The 5,649-nt window shown below is 36.5% G+C and overlaps 1 long non-coding RNA gene across 1 annotated transcript; it reads right to left on the reverse strand.

Annotated features, from left to right (window-relative positions):
- Positions 1 to 1,778: 1,778 nt before the first annotated feature.
- On the reverse strand, positions 1,779 to 4,124 carry LOC124167300. Its single transcript, XR_006866652.1, has 3 exons — positions 3,619 to 4,124; positions 3,088 to 3,191; positions 1,779 to 2,122 (listed from the first exon to the last, which is right to left on the reverse strand). It is a non-coding gene; the product is annotated as an uncharacterized LOC124167300 (long non-coding RNA).
- Between the last annotated feature and the right edge of the window lie 1,525 nt (positions 4,125 to 5,649).

Here is a 5,649-nt window from a genome sequence, read left to right on the forward strand (position 1 = left end):
TGTAAACTTACCTGAATCGGTAGAATACTTCTCAAATGACTTCATTCGTCCTCATTAATTTAATGGTCGATAGCCTTACTCGACAGCTGATAGCCAAATAATGATGATCTAAGGACATCTATATTGACTTTTTCACCCTTCCAAACGAAGAGTGACACCTTGGTTGTCCGTATACGCCACCTAATACTTCAGTGTCCACTGACCTCCGATAAGCCGTTGGAGGTCGGCTGGGCTGACAAGAGGGATCTGTGGACCTCGTCCACAACTTTGGCAATCTAAAATCCTTTGGTTAGTTATGATGGTTGTCCAGATAGTGAGGAAGAAACCTCGTAGAAATTAGACCTACGTATGACGTCATACTTATGAAGCTGAAAGTACTGGTATGCTGACGGTACCATTGACTTAATTTTTCAAAACAAAAAAAGATTGATAACATTTTACACATGCACCCAAATTATGGGGTCAAAAATATTTACCTTTCTGCTGTTCAATTGTTTAAATTCAATGGCAACAATAGTACAAATATAGGCATTTCGTATCAATAAAAACTATTCGTACTAAAACGTTATTAAATCGTACAATCGATATTTTCCACAGAAGCCATCAACATGAATTCATAAAAAAATTTGCAGCCACTGCAATCATGGAAAGAAAATTGAAAAATGGTACACTAATATTTGGATGGCTCAGATGGATCAGTACTTTCGAGACACACTTTGACTGGTGAAATAATAACAGCATTGAAGAAAAGTCATCAGCAAAGAATAAGTGGAAAAAGCGCAGTACTTCAAATATTTAATGTTTAAAGTAAATTCTGCACTCACTTACACAAAGGATGTTATAGGAATGTAACATAAACATAATTGTCTACAGCACATAGAGCCATAAATCATCAAAATAATCCACAAGTAACTAAAAATCAGGTTCAAAAATTGTTTTAATGAATAAATTACATTGGTAAGCAAATTTGTAAGCATCCCTTTATTTTAAACATAGTATTTGATATCATTATTATATGATCGAAGAACGTTTTTGAGAGCAGAAAATAAATTTATCACTAAAACCTCCATTGGAATACGATTCCAGTGATAGTGAAAAATAAAAATAGTAGACACATTTCAAATGAAATAAATTCTATAAAAAAGGAATAACATTTATTCACCTGATAATATTAATGAAAAAATATTTTAAAACAAAAAAATTGAATACCAAAAATTGGTGCATACATATAAACTGTAAAAGCCAAGAAAAAAATACAAAAGTGAACAATTGAAATAATCATAAAACCTATTTCAAGCGTAATAACTAAAATGATACACAAGGCAAACAATCAAAAAGGAAAACATTAAAAGACAAAAGATAAAAGTAAAATAAAAAGTACATAGAACATGTATATAATTAGACTAAAAAACGGTCACTATAGACCTACATAGACTTTTAGATGACACTAAGATACCACACTGCTTTAGCCAGAGGAAAGTCTACTATCACCAATCAAGATATTAACAGCAATAAAGAATTCATTCGCATTACAAATGGTATGGTATAGACTTTCCTCTGTTACTCCCCCTCCCCACGTAGAGGGAGCAGTTTGGATTTGAGGGGGAGGGAGGGTGGGGAAGGGTTGATAGTGAAGGAAGGGACAGTTAGTGTTAGTACCACACAACTCACTCACTCACTCACACCAAGCAACATTCACACATCTACGGTATACCCCATGATAATCTAAAGAACCCAACCATCGCAGCAGCCCCTCTAATAGCGAAAACACTACGAACTGGAACTAAATTACGCATGGCGACGACCTAAATACTGAGTCGGTTCCAACTATTTTCCTGATAAATAAGCTACGCATGTAGACGACCTACGATTCCTAGTAGATTCTTTCCTACTCTCCTGCCTAAATCTCCCATAAAGCTGTAAAAAAAACACATCAAAGTACAGAAATAAATTACAATCAAGCACAAAGCAATAAAATAGCACACAGAAATAGTCCGTAGTCCACTGATGAAAACAACTCCACTCCAGGCCTTCTGCTTCTCCAATTTCTTCAACCTTCGGCTCTTGAGATGTAGTTCCATGCACCTCTTTTCCAGGGCAACGTAGCATACAGCAATATCATCTGTTGCAATGAAAAGCATAATTTGTACTCACGATGAAACTAACTATCTCATCGAGGTTTGTCCGCGGTATAATTATTAAAAATTATAATATCATACGGAAGACAGGATTAGCAAGAACTGGATGAAGCTATTAAAATCGATTCATTCACTAATAAGTACACGCAAAATGATACATTATATATTTTAAGGTGACTGGAATAATTTGTTTCTTAATTAAAGTGAAAATAATTTACGAATTTAATAATTTATAGCACAAATATCTATCCAACTCAAATATTTTAAACATGTTCTTCATTTAAAAAATGCACAGAGCATTTAGAGTTTGATTACAGAGTAATACTAGAGTAAGCAGTTGTGCTGAATTACATCATTGCTTTTATGATTGATAGAACCTTTTGTCTGGGGGTAGGCCAGCTTTAACGTTAATGTCACACCAAAAAAATGTCAACAAATTATTCAGTAAATTGAAAAATTAAGAAACATGAAATGAAGGAACTGGAAATGTTAATTTGAAGTTGATGTCTACAGAGAAAGAAAAAAGAATAGCTTCATATTATAATCTCAATGAATAACTACAATAAATTACAATATACCTATTCGGAAAAAGAAATTATTAAGTTTCCTTCATGATCAATATTCGAAAAAAAATTATCTCTCCTCACAGTATTTGACTAACTGTAAGTTTGAAACCCATTGACTTACGAGTAGAAAACTTTTAATTGGTAGGTAATTCCATAATGAAAAATTTACTATTACTGGCTCATAAATTTTTACATCGAATATGAAAGGCTGTTACCAAAGCATTAATCAAAACACAATAATTTACACTAATTCAAAATCACGTTTTACCAACAATTGATTAACTTTTGCTATATTTGTGAAGGGAATAATATTTTTTGCATCTATTTAAAGGCTCAAAATGTGTGTATAAGTTGAAAAAGAAATAAATTTATTCCATTCCTACCATGAAGTATTTCCGTTGAATCCGTTCTTAAGTCTTTATCATCCAAAGCAGTTTCGTTTTCTTCCGAATCAGTTCCGGGAATGAGAATATAGTTGCAATCCAAACTGTGAAGAGAAAAATGCGTATGTTAACAGAAATTCCACATTTCAAACGAGAAGAGATATAACTTATAGCAATTAAAAATCAAATGAATGAGGCAGTTTATTTAAAAAATAATGATAGATATATAAGAGTTTGATATAGGTAATTAAGACAATTCCTCAATAATTTACAGATTTTATTAATTTATCAAGATCCTTCAATGTTCATTGATGTGGAATTGTGAAAATATGTTTCAAATATCGTCACATTAAAGCTAAAATTAAGCTTGAAATGCAAAGTAAAAAAGAACATGTTTGCTTTAAATTCAACCACTTTGAAGATGAAAATTACTCGTTTACATAATTGATTTTATCTAATACATAAGGTTTTTAATTTCAAAGTGAGATCTCATAACATATGAATGTGATTGAGAGTGGAATGTAATCTTACTGTAACGTGATGGCGCCATGAACATATGTTCTTCAAGAAACGTAGAAGCATGCCCTTTGTCCTCTTCGACCGTCGTCTTCTGTCTTCTGCTCGCCAAATCCGGGGCTGACTTGTGCCTAGGGAGAGGTAGGATTAGTATGCACATACAAAAATATAAAACCCTTGCCTAGCCTTACGTTACGCAAAACATTCGGCCCTGATGGCCCAAATCAAAGCTAACAATCTCATCATCTTCTTGCTGTGGTCCTCTTCGAACCCGTCTTCTGGCTTCTTTTCTTCAAATCCAGAGGAACTTGGCTGTCTTCACTATCTTGTCCTCTTCTACTGTTGTCTTCTAGTCTTCAAGACCTGGGGAGAGGTAGGATTAGTAGACACATACAAAAAATAAAAAACCCTTGCACTAAAAATCCCCAAAGCCTCGCATGCACTCCACGACAACATACAAGGGGTATCTTTGCACTCAAACCGAGTGAAAGTCCCATTCCTGCACGCTGCAATGGATTAGCGTGCATGACAAAACCTTGGTTCAAAAGGCTAAACTAACGCACGCATAAAAACGCCTAGCCTTACGTTACGCATATGTTTCGGCCCGAATGGCCCAAATCAAAGCTAACGCTCGCATTATCTTCTAGCTGTGGTCCTCCTCGACCGCTGTCTTCTGTCTTCTTTTCTTCAAATCCAGCGATGACTTCGCTTTCCTCTTCCACCGTTGTCTTCTGCTCTTCAAGACCTGGGGAGAGGTAGGATTAGTAGGCACATACAAAAAATAAAAAACCCTTGCACTAAAAATCCCCAAAGCCTCGCATACACTCCACGACAACATACAGGGGGCATCTTTGCACTCAAATCGAGTGAAAGTCCATTTCCTGTATGCTGCAATGGATTAGCGTGCATGACAAAACCTTGGTTCAAAAGGCTAAACTAACGCACGCATAAAAACGCCTAGCCTTACGTTACGCATATGTTTCGGCCCGAATGGCCCAAATCAAAGCTAACGCTCGCATTATCTTCTAGCTGTGGTCCTCCTCGACCGCTGTCTTCTGTCTTCTTTTCTTCAAATCCAGCGATGACTTCGCTTTCCTCTTCCACCGTTGTCTTCTGCTCTTCAAGACCTGGGGAGAGGTAGGATTAGTAGGCACATACAAAAAATAAAAAACCCTTGCACTAAAAATCCCCAAAGCCTCGCATACACTCCACGACAACATACAGGGGGCATCTTTGCACTCAAATCGAGTGAAAGTCCATTTCCTGTATGCTGCAATGGATTAGCGTGCATGACAAAACCTTGGTTCAAAAGGCTAAACTAACGCACGCATAAAAACGCCTAGCCTTACGTTACGCATATGTTTCGGCCCTAATGGCCCAAATCAAAGCTAACGCTCGCATTATCTTCTTGTTGTGGTCCTCTTCGATCGCTGTCTTCTTTTCTTCAAATCCAGCGATGACTTGAATCTGTGGAGAGGTAGGATTAGTATGCACATACAAAAATATAAATAACACTGCCCTCCCAACCCTCCCCAAACACAACCAAAATGCAAAGGGCAAAACACAAAAAGGGGACCGTTCACACGAACACACGCACGCACTCACACACCCCTACCTATTTTTGAGCTCATCATCTAAATAAACCATACTAAGGTTTATAAATACCATTTCATCAACCATTTTGGATCCATACCTTTAGCGCTATTTTCATCATGTTTTCAACCTTTTTCTTGGCCAATGGGACTTGGGGATTTTTGGGACTTTGGTTCACGTGATTAGGTACCATTTATCATAACCTCTCATCAGTTGCAACCATTTAACCATTCTTTACTCTTTGAGTCACTTATGACTCTTTGATTTTTGTTCGTTCGATTGACGTGATCACTCATGGAGATTTTATGTACCTTCATAACTTGTTTCATACCATGTGTCGTTTGTGTGTGAATGTGAATAAATGTGTAAAAGACGCTCGCACGAAAGTACCACTCATTTGCCGAAAACATCTAGCGATGAACAGCCGAACCCCCGCCCCCTCAATGACGCCCT

Source organism: Ischnura elegans, chromosome 10, assembly GCF_921293095.1.
Source record: "Ischnura elegans chromosome 10, ioIscEleg1.1, whole genome shotgun sequence".
Classification (NCBI taxonomy): Eukaryota; Metazoa; Arthropoda; class Insecta; order Odonata; family Coenagrionidae; genus Ischnura; species Ischnura elegans.